Source organism: Manis pentadactyla, chromosome 16 (genome assembly GCF_030020395.1).
Source record: "Manis pentadactyla isolate mManPen7 chromosome 16, mManPen7.hap1, whole genome shotgun sequence".
Lineage (NCBI taxonomy): Eukaryota > Metazoa > Chordata > Mammalia > Pholidota > Manidae > Manis > Manis pentadactyla.
In genome coordinates this window covers 35,873,283-35,888,191 of record NC_080034.1, presented here as the reverse complement: position 1 = coordinate 35,888,191, position 14,909 = coordinate 35,873,283, and the positions used below count along the sequence as shown (strand labels likewise).

General features: G+C 46.6%; 1 long non-coding RNA gene across 1 annotated transcript; it reads left to right on the top strand.

The window, feature by feature from the left end:
• The first annotated feature begins 2,611 nt into the window (after window positions 1-2,611).
• LOC118927677 (uncharacterized) lies at window positions 2,612-13,837 on the top strand. Its single transcript, XR_005030915.2, has 2 exons — window positions 2,612-3,538; window positions 13,534-13,837. It is a non-coding gene; the product is annotated as an uncharacterized LOC118927677 (long non-coding RNA).
• Window positions 13,838-14,909: the final 1,072 nt, after the last annotated feature.

Genomic DNA, 14,909 nt, shown 5'->3' with positions numbered 1-14,909 from the left:
AGCTGCATTTTTTTGAAAACCTAAAAGTCCATCAATAGGGGCCTGGCAATATAAATTGAGGTCCATTCTTAGAATGAAAAAATATTCAGCTGAAATGCAATCTGTGGCATTCCTTACATATTGATACAGAATGATTTTCAAGATATATTAAGTGAAAAAAGCAAGGGCTTGACACTGTGTATGGTGAGCTACCATTTGAATTTTTTAAAGGGGTCTGGTGAGTAGAAACACACATATGTGCACATGGACACACACACAAATGCATGCACGCACACACACTTTCACTTGCATAATACTGCATTTATCTCTAGCTTAGTGACATAGGTTGCCTTTCAGAGGGGAAGTGGCTGGGAGTCAAGTGTGGGAAAGAAACCGTCTGATATACCCTTCTGTTCCCTTAGAATTTTAACTGTGTAAATGAATTTTGCCTATTAAAAATGAAATTAAAATAAAACTAAAACATCAAAGGGGCTGCCTAGTTCCGCCTGGCTTCCTAAAGTGCCTACCTTAGGTTTTTCCTCTGTCCACCTCCCTCCACTGAACCAGGTTTGTTGGTGAGCCTTCACCTCAGAGGAGGCCCCCCCAGAGGTGAAGGCGACTTCTATTTCCTTCCTTCCAATCTCCCCAAGGCATGCAGCATCTAAACCAATGTTCCCCAAACAATAATGTGCATCAATATAATCAGCTTCTTGGTATCTTGTAAAAATTCAGATTCTGATTCAGTAGTGTAGGGTTAGTCCTGAGATTCTGCCTTTCCAACCAGCTCCCAGGTGAGGTCAGTGCGCTAGTGTCGGACCACAGTTGGAGTAGGACAGGTCTAGAGCTCTGAGCGCTCCATGATGAGGCTCATGGGCTAAGCATCAACAGAGCCTGAGAAACTTCCCTGCGCTGAAGAGGGGGACATGGGGTCGGAGAGTGAGGCATGACCATCCCTGGTCTGTTCTGAGCCTGTCAGCACTGCCAATAGAGTGGAGACCACTGACCGCTGCCCGTGGTTTCCACTGCCACCTACCACCATTCTGCCTGGATCAGACTGCCTCTTCCAAATGGAGTGGGCTGGATGGGAAGATGTGTGGGGTTATAGCACTGTGCACTGTACAATGCCAGCTGGCTTGGTCTTCACCAGCCCGAGAAACACCTTTCTTATTTCTGATGGGCCAATGGTGGCTGCAGGACACCCCCTCTCTCACACCTGTCCTAAAAATTCCAAAGCCAAACCAAACCTCCTACAGAAAACGAAACCAGACAGTGTTTGGCTCAGCCTCTCTCCCTGGGTGAATAGCAGACGTCTTGGATGCAGGTGTAGTAGGACCACCTGCTCTGGCAGAAAGCTCACGGGCCTGCAGCAGAGGTCTCCTCACTCACGCAGAATCAGAACTGACCTGGAAACGCCTCCACTACACCCCTTGCCCCAGGGACAAGGTAGTTTTCCAGGCCACACATGTGGATTTCCCTGATGAAGCATTTTTCTTTATGACAAAAAGCAGCCCTTGCCCACTGCCAGAGAGAAGTGAGTGTGGTGTGAGTTCTGGAGGGAAACCAACAGGCACACGGCTCAGGGCGGACACCACCCCGGCTGGAGCAGCCCTGCCCACCCCCGGGACCACTGGAGGTGTGCCAGGAAAGCAGGAAAGGTGCCCCACACAGACATCATCCCCACCCACCTGTGACCGCACCTGAAATTGCGCTATGCACATTTCATTCTTTTGGGATGAGAAACTGCATCTCTTAAAATGCTCCCACTCACAGAAGAGGTAATACACTAAGCTGTTATCATTCATCTACACCTTCATTTGAATTAGTTGATCAGTCCTGGAATGTTACACATTGAATGGGCCTAGTTCAATCCCTCTTTTTCCTAGTGAGGAGAACCTAAGCACAGAGCAGAGGTGACTGACTCAAGGTCAGGCAGCAAGGTGGTGGACAAGTCAAGTGCAGAAAGAGGCACAAGGGATGGCTTGTACACAGGTGACTGGGGCTATGAAGGAAACTCCAACATAATTGAGAGGAGCAGGGGGCATCTTCAAGCTTGCACTTTATAGATTAATTCAGAGCTGTACCAAGTTTATCCCCCAAGAGAAGGTAGGAGGCAGAACCAAAAGCAACTCCCCACCCCACCCCACCCTACCCTACCCCACCACTGAGCATAAAATGTCTTTGAAGTCTCTGGTTTTACCTTAAAGTTCATTCAGATGCAACGTTCTACTATAAAATATATTCTGGTTAGTTTCCACATAAAAATAATGTAATTTATTTAGCCAGATACCATTTTTCACTTACAAGATAGGCTGAGATCAAAGTTTGTGTTTTCTTGGGAGGGGATGTGCGTGGCTGGGACGGGGTTAGGAGACTTCTCACTGTATGCTCCTTTTAAATTTTGTGCTGTCTGTAAATACTACCCAGTCAAAACGTGGATAAAATTTAACTTAAAAATATGGGTAGGTTGGGGTATGGAGGAACAGGCCCTCTTTTTTCTGATGGGAGAGAATGCAAACCAAAACATTTTCATGTTGGACAATTGTGGTATTTATCCAAATGTTGAATACACACACCTTTCACCTAATACTGTCTGGTCTAGGCAACCAGCCCACACCAGGGGAAAGGACACCCACCCATACTCACGGCTACATTACCAACCCTGAGAGGCTGGCCTGAGCATCTAGCTGTCTTCCAAGACTTTGGTGAGTCTAAACAAAGACCAGGAGCTAGATTTCTGCTTTCCAGTCTGGTGATCTTCTCATATCACCTCTTGAAGAATCATTCAACATGTAATAGTAAAATAGTAACAGCGGATGGCTACAGAATGCTGGCTTGTGCCTGGCTCTGCTACCTAGACTAAATCTCAGGTTTCATATCCACTCATGAACTAGTTATGGTTCATGATAGAATGTGAGATACATGAAGACACTAGGGCATGTTACTGCTAACCTTGTTCACATGCTCACTAACCCAGCAAGTGGCGGAGAGCAGATTTGCACTAGAGGCCATACAACAGCACAGGCATACATACGTATTAGCCACCATTTGTTAAGCAATGTTTAGGTGCTGAGCCACTGAGCTAGTCCCTCTGTGGTGTTTTTATAAGGTCATCTCTAATTGTCCAGTGTTGAGTGCAGGAGGTGGTGGGAGTTGGGGGTGTCACCGAGGGAACTGAAGAAGAAAACTGAAGACACTGTCCCCCTGCCCTTAAGAAGCTGACAATATGTGCAAGAAGATGACAATAATCCTTACCTTTGCACAACACTTGACAGTTTTCAAAGCCCTTTGATTATCTCATTTAATCTTCTTGACAGTCCTGCCAGTTAATTTTCATGATCTCTGCTCCAGGATGAGGAAACCAAAGCGCTCCAAGTCACACAGGCTGCCCCAAGATCACCCAACCATCCCGCAGAGGGGCAGGCACCTGACCTCAGGTCTCAGGATGCCCTCTCTGCGGAAGGGGAATGACGGGCTGCCTCCAGGGCCCAGCTCAGCGCTTGCTGACCTGCTCCAACATGAGGCTTCCTTTTTCCCTTTGGAAACTGTTGCAATCCTGCAGGTGAGAGGAGTTATTTTGGGTTTTAGTCAACTGGAGAAATTCATGGTGGAAAAACAACCAGGAAAGGTTGATTCTAGACATCCAAGAGCATTTGAGCAGTTGGGGTGAGAAGCAGACCAGAAATGGAGAGGGTGCTCTTAAGGGGAGACAAGCAAGCCAAACTCCTTATCAGATGTGTTTCGTAATTCAGAGTTTTTTGGATTTTAGAAAGGCAACACAGCGTTTGTACCATATATTTTGTAATGCCCCTAGAGGGATGTGGACAGTATCCTATGGTCAAACATATTAAATATTTCTGCAATGAAGTCTATGAATCATCATACTAGGTAGGACTAAAGAAAAACTGTGAATAGCCTTGCATTAGTTCAGGACAAGTTTTGTTGCCCAGTGCATTCTGTTTTCAGAGATTTTAGTTTTCCAAAGTTGTGGATACAGGATTGGGACTTAAAATTATGTAGGTGCTTGCTATGTGCTGACCATTATCTTGTTAATCTTATATCAACACTATGAGGTTACTATCCTCAATTAATAGTCAAGAAAATTGAAGCTCAAAGACACTGAGTGACTTGCCCAAGATCACTCAGCTGTTCAGTGACACGGCTGGGCCTGGATCCCCAGTCCAGAGACTCCAAACCCAGGGCTGAGAGGGAGAAGCCCATTCTGCCAACCTCACAATTTTGTTTAGGTCTCCACTCTTCAGTAATGAAGTTACCCTTTGAGAAATAAAGAGAACAGTGACATTCAAGGCGGTGGTAGTGGCCGCCCCCCACACCATACCGTTCCCCTGTGTTCCTACATACAAGCCCAACAGAACAGGCAACCACTCAACACCCTGGCCCATAGAGGAGGCCTCCATGTCTGGTGATTCTGTTCTTACCTTTCCAGAATCTACTCAAGGCTGTAAAGGGCAGCAGTTACACTCACTGACGTTCTAGCTGAGGCCTGGGTACACATCCCAGCTCTGCAGCAACCCTGTAAGACATGAACCTCTCAGGGCCTTAGTTACTTCGCCTGTAAAGTGGAAGTAGTAACAGTACTTGCCTTAGTGCTGCTTAAGGATTAAGTTGATGAAAATATGTTAAATTCTGAGAACAGAACTGTCCTTGACTGAACACTTGATTACTATTCCTATGAAGAAAGCTTTTCTGCCCCCAAATGGTCTCTCTTCTCTCCCTTGCACACTTGGCTATTTGAGCTCATCCACCATTTTTCCCACCTAGTTGACTATATATCTGTTCCCTGATATTCAACTGAACACCTGAAACATCACAGATATTAATTAAGTGCTGAATGAATGAATAAATGAAAGGAGGAAGTGGTGGGGAGGAAAAGGGTTCTGCCTGCAAAAGCTTATAATTTTACTATGATAAAATCATCAAGGTGAGAAGAAACCATATGTGCCTCATCTTCTGTGAGCATATCATAAAATCCTACTTCCTGCAAAACTTTGGGGAATGAGGTTTACAAATATTACATAAGTTGTGAGCCCAGCCTCCATGGAGTTGACAGTCAATGTGGGGCAATGGGGCATGCCCATGTGAACAACAGCTGCAGAAGAGTTGTGGTACTTGCCAGCCTAGGGACAATCAGTGCCACTGGAAGGCCAGAGCTAGGGGAGGGCAAAACAACATGGGATGAGTCACAAATGTGTGTGTCATCCTAGCTCAAGGTAAAATAGGATCATTGGGTAACAATAGGAACAATGTCACAAGGCAGGATGAACCAAGTGCATGCTTCTGAGTGATGGGCACAGGCTGGGGTGTGGGGTTCAGAGGAGGGAGGGAAAGAGAAGGACGGCTTTCTGCTGGTGGTCAGGGCAGGCCTGGTGAGACAGTGGGATCCGAGTTCACAGTCAGGGCCCCTCCAGAGCTTATACTGGCTTAGAAACCCCAGCTTTCAGAGTTAGCCTCTGTCTCCCCTGCACTGATCTCCCACTGGACTGTGAGCTCTTCTAGGTCTGAGTTTCTGAAAGTTTACTATTATACAAATAACATGTTTTCATCGAAAATAAGGAGAAGAGGAGGAAAAGAGGAAAAAGAAAGGGGGAAATACAGAGAATCAGAGAGAAAAAATGGCCTATAATCCCATGTCCCCCCCAAATCACTTAATATTTTGGTGCCTGCCCACCCACCTACCCTTTTCCCCATCCTTCACACACCCTTACACCCACCCACTCATCCATCCTTTATGTACCCACCCACCCTTCGACCTACCAAGCCATCCACTTACTCATCCATCCATCCATCCATCTTACTTTCACTGTAAGTTGTTAGTTGCAAACAGAATCTACTTTAACAGAAAAGGAACCTATTAAAAAAAATTGAGGCTCCAAAGAAAACAAAATCCTTGATTCAAAAAGACATATGCACCCTGTGTTTATCACCGCACTGTTTGCAATACCCAAGATATGGAAGCAACCTAAGTGTCCATCAATAGGTGAATGGATAAAGAAGATGTGGTGCATATAGACAAATATTATTCAGCCGTAAAAAGAAAAGAAATCCTTCCATTTATCACAACATGGATGAACCTAGAGGATATTATGCTCAGTGAAATAAGCCAGGCAGAGAAAGACAAATACCATATGATTTCATTTATGGAATATAAAAACAAAGCAAAACAGCATTTTTGAGAAGTGACTAGTGGTTACCAAGGGGGGAGGGAGAGGGGGACTGTTGAACGACTGTGATGTACATTCCTTTCTTTTATCGGTATCATTAATATACACTTACATGAGCAACATTATGATTACTAGACTCCCCCCATTATCAAGTCCCCACCACATACCCCATTATAGTCACTGTCCATCAGCATAGTAAGATGCTACAGAATCACTACTTGTCTTCTCTGTGCTATACTGCCTTCCCCGTGCACCCCTCCACATTATGTGTGCTAATCATACTGCCCCTTTTTCTCCTTATCCCTCCTTTCCCACCCATCCTCCCCAGTCCCTTTCCCTTTGGTAACTGATAGTCCATTCTTGGGTTCTGTGAGTTCTGTGAGTCTGCTGCTGTTTCGTTCCTTCAGTTTTTGCTTTGTTCTTATACTTCACAGATGAGTGAAATCATTTGATACTTGTCTTTCTCCATCTAGCTTATTTCACTGAGCATAATACTCTGTCGCTCCATCCATGTTGTTGCAAATGGTAGGATTTGTTTTCTTTTTATGGCTGAATAATATTCCATTGTGTATATGAACCACATCTTCTTTATCCATTCATCTACTGATGGACACTTAGGTTGCTTCCATTTCTTGGCTATTGTGAATAGTCCTTCGATAAACATAGCGGTGCATCTGTCTTTTTCAAACTGGGCTGCTGTATTCTTAGGGTAAATTCCTAGGAGTGGAATTCCTGGGTCAAATGGTATTTCTATTTTTAGTTTTTTGAGGAACCTCCATACTGCTTTCCACAATGGTTGAACTAATTTACATTCCCACCAGCAGTATAGGAGGGTTCCCCTTTCTCCACATCCTTGCCAACATTTGTTGTTGTTTGTCTTTTGGACGTTGGCCATCCTAACTGGTGTGAGGTGGTTTTAATTTGCATTTCTCTGATGATTAGCGATGTGGAGCATCTTTTCATGTGCCTGTTGGCCATCTGAATTTCTTCTTTGGAGAGGTATCTGTTCAGCTCCTCTGCCCATTTTTTAATTGGATTATTTGCTTTTTGTTTGTTGAGGTGCATGAGCTCTTTGTATATTTTGGATGTCAACCCCTTATTGGATATGTCCACCGTGACATACATTTGATAATAAGAAAAAAGATATTAAGAGGTTCACAGAATCCAGGAGGACAGGCACAGAGGCTCAGTATTCAGCGATGATGCCTAGACCACTCAGAGGTACTTTTCCAGCCAAGCCATCACAGCAGCTGTCAATCAGCACAATTCTGCAACTTCCCTCACTTATCCCCCCAACAGTGGTGGAAATTGGATGCAAGAACATTCCTTCTGTCACTCTAAAGGCCAGATGCCTCCTCCAGACCCTTTCCCCAGGAAGTCTACTTCCTTAATTGCTCACTTTCAAATCATAATCTCATGTGGGTACATCTGATTAGTGGAACCAAAGTCACATGCCTACACCTTAATTGCAAGGGAGTCTGGGAAAGCACATTTCTGGCCTTTATTTTGGAGAAGTGGGGTTTATGATGTGTGGAAAACACACAACCACAGGAAAGTTTATCAAAAGGTCCTGGTGACCATAGGCATGACAAATGTCCCCCTACGCTATACATTGTTTTTCTCCTTACAAATATAAAATACCAATTTAATCATATTCTGGATCTCCAATGCCTGGATCACAGTAGGCACTTAATACATGAGGAAGGAAAGGGAGAAAGAAGAGGGAGAGATTACACATGGGTATGTTACCTTACTGAGACCAGCTAAGAGACTTTATGTTTGAGTCCATAAGATTCTCCAAGGCTTCTTGTGGCTTTTGAAGGAAGGGGGCCCCCTACCCAGCACAGCAGTACAAAGCTGCCCCCCTCCACCCAGACACCAGCTCACATAACGCCTCTCCCTGTGGACTGCAGCCCACGGGTCCCACGGAATGCTGTGTCCTGAGTAGTCCCTCACTTTCTCCCTAGCCTACTTATTGGCTTCATGTCACTCAGGCTGTCACTGAGTCTCCTTCCCTCCCCAGTCCTAGTTTTAGAGGGTTTTAGTAGTCTCTGAAGGCCTGTCTTCAAATAGTTGTTGCAAAGTCAACATTTAGGCTTCCCAGGGTGATAAAGATCACTGGCACTAAATTCAAGCAGATCTGTTCGAATCCGTCTAGTTCTTCATGGTCAAGGTGCACCGTCACAGAATTAGGTGGGCCTGGCATTGAGAAATTTATGCTGTAGTTTAACTGGTAAGAGGCCAGAAACACACAAATGACAAGGAGCCCTCTTGTTGCCCAGTGAGGTAGGAAAAAGTCCCTGCTCCCGGGGTTCAGGGACAACCAGGTCAGCATCGGCTGGGCGAGATGAGGGAAGGCTGCTGAGAAGGAGGTGTTGGGGGATGACTAGGTGATGTACTGGCTGGGGAGCCGCAGCAAACCTGTAGCAGTTTCTAAACCCTGCAAAGCAGGTCAGATCCGGTACCTCAATTCCTACAGTATCACATGCTACTCCTTAGGGCTGGACTTCATTTTGGTGATTATCTGATCGATGCCTGCCCCTCCACTCCAAAGGAAGCTGGCTACTGTGCCCTAGGAAGGTCTTGGGTGGGCAGAGACGGGTGAAGACTAGGTCAGGGCGAGGCTGCAGAGACGGCGCGTCTGAGACCCGTCACAAAGACGGTCTGCAGCCCTCCCCCACCCCCTTTCCCAAGGGAGGAGCAGCTGATGTGTTTCTGGAGTGTTCCAACCCAATTAGCGCCCTCCCTTGCTCCAAGGAGGAGCCCAAGCCACCACTCCCTTCCCTGAGGTGGAGACTGGGTGGGGAAGGGTGCCGAGGAGGTCTGAACACCCCGACCCAGCAACTCCCGGCAGCTCGGCGGGCTCGCCGCTACAGAGCGGCTGCTATGACAGCGCCCGTCTCTAGGCGACTGTTCTGGGGAATGGTCTGTTTTGGCAACCAGAGGGCCCCTGGGTAAAGGGGGCCTCGGGCTGCCGCGTCATTTGCATAGCAACGTCCTCCCCTCCCCGATCTGCGCGCTGCTCTGCGGCAGCCCAGAGGCCAGGTGGCTCCAGCCCCTGCCCTCCGCCCTGCCCAGCCCAGCCCCTGTCCCAGGCCCACTCCGCGTTGTCACCGCCTTACTGCCCCAGTCTTACCTCTCGGGGAGGTGGAGGCTGCTCGCTGAGCCAGGGCATTTCCGGAAAGGCCGGTGCCCTAGGGAAGTGGGGAAATGATGCTTGGGGACAAAATACAGAAATGGGGGAGGGGGGGATGAAATACAATCTTTTTCAAACCAAAGTCAGTCACATGTCTTGGTAGCATCAAAATGCCTTCTGGATAACTGGCTGGCTCACAAAATGTTTACTTAGGTGAACCTCAGCTAAGCCCTAGGAGGTACTCAGAAAATGTCTTTTGGATCATTAATTTGCAAGTGTATGTGTGAATCTGGGAATAGGTAGGCCTGGAAAAAATATTCTTACCAAGAAAAATCAAGCAGTGATATTAGGAAATATTTTCAAATAACTTGCAGGAAGGACTTGGTCTGCATTTCAGAAGAAACCGAAAGAGAAAATAAGTAAATAGGTAACTCCTAAAGGCCCCTTCTGTCCTATACATGCCCACCCCACCCCAACCACAACCTCCATCTCCTGTCCATGATGCCAACTGAGATACCAGGCTCTAAACCCGCAGAATGACATTAACTGCCCAAGGACACACGCCCTGGGCTGGAACCTGAGAAGGGGGTTGGGCAGGGGCAGGTCACCCCAGCTGAGCGATCACATTCCCTGGCAGCTGTCCAAGGGGCAGCTCTGGCTGCACCTGTTTGTGGGGAGATTTGCTTTTATCAGTATTGACACAGCAGCAGGGCCAGGGAATAGCATAGTAATAAATGAGAGAGAGAGAGAAGGAGAGAGAGAAAAGGCCGGAGCCAACGAGGCGAGGCAAAAATGCTGAGGTCTTTTTTTGCTTGTTGTATGTCAGCGCGTTCATTCCAGTTTCCCCACCCCTGAAATCTCTGAGGATCATGCAGCAGCCCTGGCATGGGAGCTCTGGGTCTTAAAGAGATAGAATTGCATAGTCAGAAGCACCTTAAGGTCCTTTTGTGCCAGGCATCCCTAACCAACGTTTCTCAAGGTTACTAGATGTCCTCACCTGCCACTTAGGGTTAGTCAGGAATCTTAGCAGGAAGTTCTCCTTCTCTCTGCCAAGTTTCCGCATCAGGGAGACAGTATGATTAAAGTGTAGATTTTGAAGTCAGTCAAACCTAGAATCAAATCCTAGCTGTCTGTGTGATTTGGAATATGTTAACTAACCACTCTGAGCCTCAGTTCTTCCCCAGAAATGGAACAAAACAATACTCTCTATTGTTGCAAGGATGCAAGAGACAATATAAGCAAAGGCAAGAATAATTCTTCAGTATATGCTCACTTGGATTCTACTATTACCTATCAACGTTTCCTCGGGGTTTCATTCGATCCTTTGAAGAAAATACCAAAAATAAAAAGGAAAAAAACAAAATACAACAACAAAAATCCTGGGGGAACTGATCTGTTCCAGAAATACGAACGAGGAAGCAGGAGCCTCTCACTAACACAATCTGTGTCCCCGAAACAGGGCCAAATGTGGTCTCTTGGTTTCTTAAGCCTTGCTTTTAGTCTTCAGGGGCTGCAAACTGACTCACCCCCATTCTAGTCCAAGACAGGACAGTAAGCGGGCTGCAAGCAAACCTGGGCATCTGAAGCCACCTGACCAAGGCCAGAGATAAACTATACTTGTAAAACTTACTTGCAATTAGTCGCCACCATGTTTCAGATATGGACGTCGTTTCTCCGTGGGGCAGGCTAGGTGGGGTAGATGCTACACTGCTGTCTAACCCCAGCCCTGACATTTGTTACTCATGTGCCTGTGACAGGTTATTTAATCTCCATAAGCCTGACTTTCCTTATTTGTAAAATGGGCATAATAATGCCCCCTAAGCTTGTCATGAGTATCTAATACATGTAGTGAGTGCCTGACAGAGGAAGTGCTTCATCACATCAGCACTTACAGTCCTTGCTGTTAGATGACTGAGGCCAAGGGACTATCATGTTCATCCCGTAACCCCATTTTCTCAGACAAGGCCTGGCATCTGGTAGACTACACTAATGCTTCATGAATGAATGAACAGCAAGGCTCCTACACTTGAGAAGTTATATCTACCCAGGAAATATAAGTCATAAACTGCCTATGCCACTTACACAGAGGAGACAGCAGAGGGTTAAAAGCCATTCTGTCAGTCCCCAAGCTCCAGAGGCAGACAGTCCCTTTGATCCCTTAGTTTCATCTATCCAGGATGCTTTCAAGAGAGGAAAACAGGAAGTCCCTGATAGCCCAGCTTGCTCTGTGTGTCTCTGTGTGTTAGTGTGTGTGTGTGTGTGTGTGTGTGTGTGTGTGTGTGTTTAATGATAGGGGGTGGGGGAAGAATGGTCCTTTGGGTCACATTTTGCCAGTAAATCAGCCTCCTTCCTTTCAACTGCTGGGGCTTCCAAAGGGACAGATAAATAGCTTCTTGCTCAATGCTGGGAGAAAGATGTGGTCCAGAAATGGCAAAGCTGACAGGATGGGGCTCCTTAGTGGACCACATTACAGTTACTAGGTGGCTGGTGTTTCTAGAGCATGCAGTCTTTCACATTCACTCACTCACTGTTAACAAAGTGCCTGGCCTGGAGCTGGACCCTAGGGTGTGGCCCAGTGTCTAATGTCTAGGATATGAACAGACCAAAAAGACAAAGGACAATGAGCTCAGAGAAGATGGCCTGAACACAGAAAGTGAGAACACTCCCAAGGAGAGAAAGAGCAGAGTTATGAGGAAGCAGTGGTAGGAAAGAAAGAAGGGAGAACAGAAGGAAAAAACCCAAAGAATGCCTATATAGGAAAAAGAAGAGAGAGCCTCTAAGAATTTGCAGCCATGTTAGTTAAGGTCTCGCAATAGAATAACTGGACACCAAGTACATGCAAGAGAAGGCCATAACCTCCAGGACACACAGGATAACAGGAATGCACAGAAGCAGGACAGAGAATAGGAGTTTGGGACTGCAGATCTGACTCTGACTTAGCCAGCCCCAGAAAGAGCATTTGCTAGACCTCAATGAAGCTAAACTCACATTTATGTTTCAACTCATTATTTAGTAAGTTCAGTTATACATTTGCCCTTGGTGGAAACCAGAGAACATTTAGGAAGGTGGAAACATTTTATATTGTAATAGAAGTATAGTGTACAAGAGTGAACCCATTTGTCAATATTACACAGTTAAGATTTCTGCAGTGCAATGCTTGTAAACTTCACCTAAAAACAGCTATACAAAATAACCATTGAGCGCGAGGGGGTAGAGGTACAGATGAAACCAGACAGGCAGAATGCTGATGATTATAGCCGCTAGGCTAGGCAAAGAAGGATATGGTGGGTTGTGTTTTGTTGATGCTGAACTTGCTTGAAATTTTTCATAATAAAAACATTTTTAAAAATTGCCCATAATGTGTCACGGTTGTCCTCAAGCCAGTCCCCTTTGGGTTATCAGGAAGGCAGCTGAGATGTTATCTAATCCACTCTTCCTGTTATAGATGAGGAAATGGAGGTGCACCTTGACTTGTTCAGGGTGTTCTCAGATATCCAGTGGCAGAGCTGACGCCAGAATCTCAGGCCCTGAGCAGTGCCCTTTTGACCTTTTCAACTCTCACCCACTTGTGGGAAGGCAGCAGGAATTCACCCCTTAGGCTGGATTGCCTTCCCAACCCCCCAGGCCCAGGTCTTGATGTGCAGCAGGCTCTGGGGCTGGAGGGGGACTGGCCTGAAAATCACTTGGCTCTCCTCTGTTTGCACGCTGAAAGGTAATCCTGAGCTTGCAGAGATTCATTAGGTCCTGGAGCTGCAGCTTCCAAAAACAGATTTCCAGTATCTGAGAGTTGAAACTACACAGGGGCAGAGTTCCCGCTCCCAGCTAACACAGGTGTTGCCTTAGGGCAGTCGATGCGCTCTTGCTTGGTTTCTTCTCATTTGGGCTCTTGCTTGGTTTCTTCTCATTTGGGTTCCGTCTTCTTGCAGGACCCTCAGGAGGATCTCAAAAGGTGCGGGTGGGAAAGCGCTCTGAAAAGTACAAAGAGCTGTGGTGTGATGGCATTATTGCAGAAGACGAAAGGGCAGGAAAGCAAGGAGACTTCTGCAGGATTCTTAAATACCCTTTTGTTGTTCTCGTGTCTTAGAGAAAAAGATCTTGGCTGGGGGCAAGGGGAAATCTATCACATTTATTGATGTCTTGCACTTTGCCAGATGCTATGTTTTGCTCTCTCTGATATCTCCTTTTCTCCTCCAAAACACCATGTAGGGCTGAGGTACTATTATTTTGCTCATTTTGCAGATGAGGAAAGAGGCACAGATACCTTTAAACAACCTGCCCGAGGCTATACAGCTGGTCTGGGCAGAGCTGGCACTCAAAGCCAGGCAGTCCAGGAGGGAAAGCTCGCCTTTACCAGAGCGCTGAAGGGGCTGAGGAGACTCCGTGTCACCTGGGCATCTGATTCACCCTCAGGAGACCTCCACTGAGTTCCAGCTCAGCTGTTTATGAGCCGCGTGACCTGGGCCAGTCAGGTTGCCTCCTGGAGCCTCGCCGATTCAGCTGCAGGGGCGGTGATAATAAAACGTGCTCCACCTACCTCTCGGGAGGATGTGCGGATTCCATGAAATCACTGATACTGCCAGTGCTTTGAAACAGCTGCATAGGGCGACAGAAATGGAGAGATCATGATTATGTCTTCAGAGCAGCATTCTTGGATTATCTCATGGAACCATTCGGGCTCTTCATCTCCCCAGCCTGCCCTCAGCTCCCCAAGTGGTGGGAGTCAGAACCTGGGCCTGTGCGTTGCTTCAAATACTGCTTTGGTGGAAAGGGGAGGCGTCACAGACTCCACCAGCTTAAGTATTCCCCAAAGAAACATACTAGAGCATTGGCTCAAGGATCTATCCTAGGCCTGAATTTCTGCGAGGGCCTCTTTTTCTTGTTTTTCATAAAAGAAACAAGCTTTCAGCTACTTGGGCAGGATTTAACTAGCGATCAGCCCTAGAGATAAGTGGATCATGCTCAACAACCTCACATGGGAGTAATTTGTACCCAAGAGCAGTGTATAATTTATACTTTTGAGTCCACAGTCAGGGAGTTCTATGCAGTGACTAGAGGCACAGTCTCCCCAACTGGACAGCTCCTTCTGTCCAGGACCGAGATAACAGAAACCGGAGGCTGAGTGGTGGGCGTGAAATCATAGTTCAGTGAATGACTAGCTTATTCCTCTGAGACTGTAAAACTTTAAGGGCAGGACCTCTTTCAGTGTATCTGTTCCACATATTCCCTCACTCCCTTACCATACATACCTGAAGCACTTCACACAGCACCTTGCACAAAAGTGCAGAGAATGTTTGTGAAACGGTTGGAATTAGGGAATAGAGAATGCAGTGGTTTTACAAATTCCCTGAAGGTCAAAGCAAATCCTGGTGTGTGGCTCTTCTGTGGGACCGGTACACTCGTGCCTCTCTGTTACAGCCTCCCACCCTGGAAACTCACTGCCAGCTCCTCAAGCTGCGTTCAGCTTCACCCAAGGGACCGTATTTCCAAATCCCAAACAGGGAAACAAGGCCTGACAGAATATTTGAAACCAGGGATCTGTATTCCAGAAGGATTTGTGCCCTTCTGTTTATACTTGGATTTGTTCTGTCCTCCTTCTTCATTTTGGCAGGTTTTTC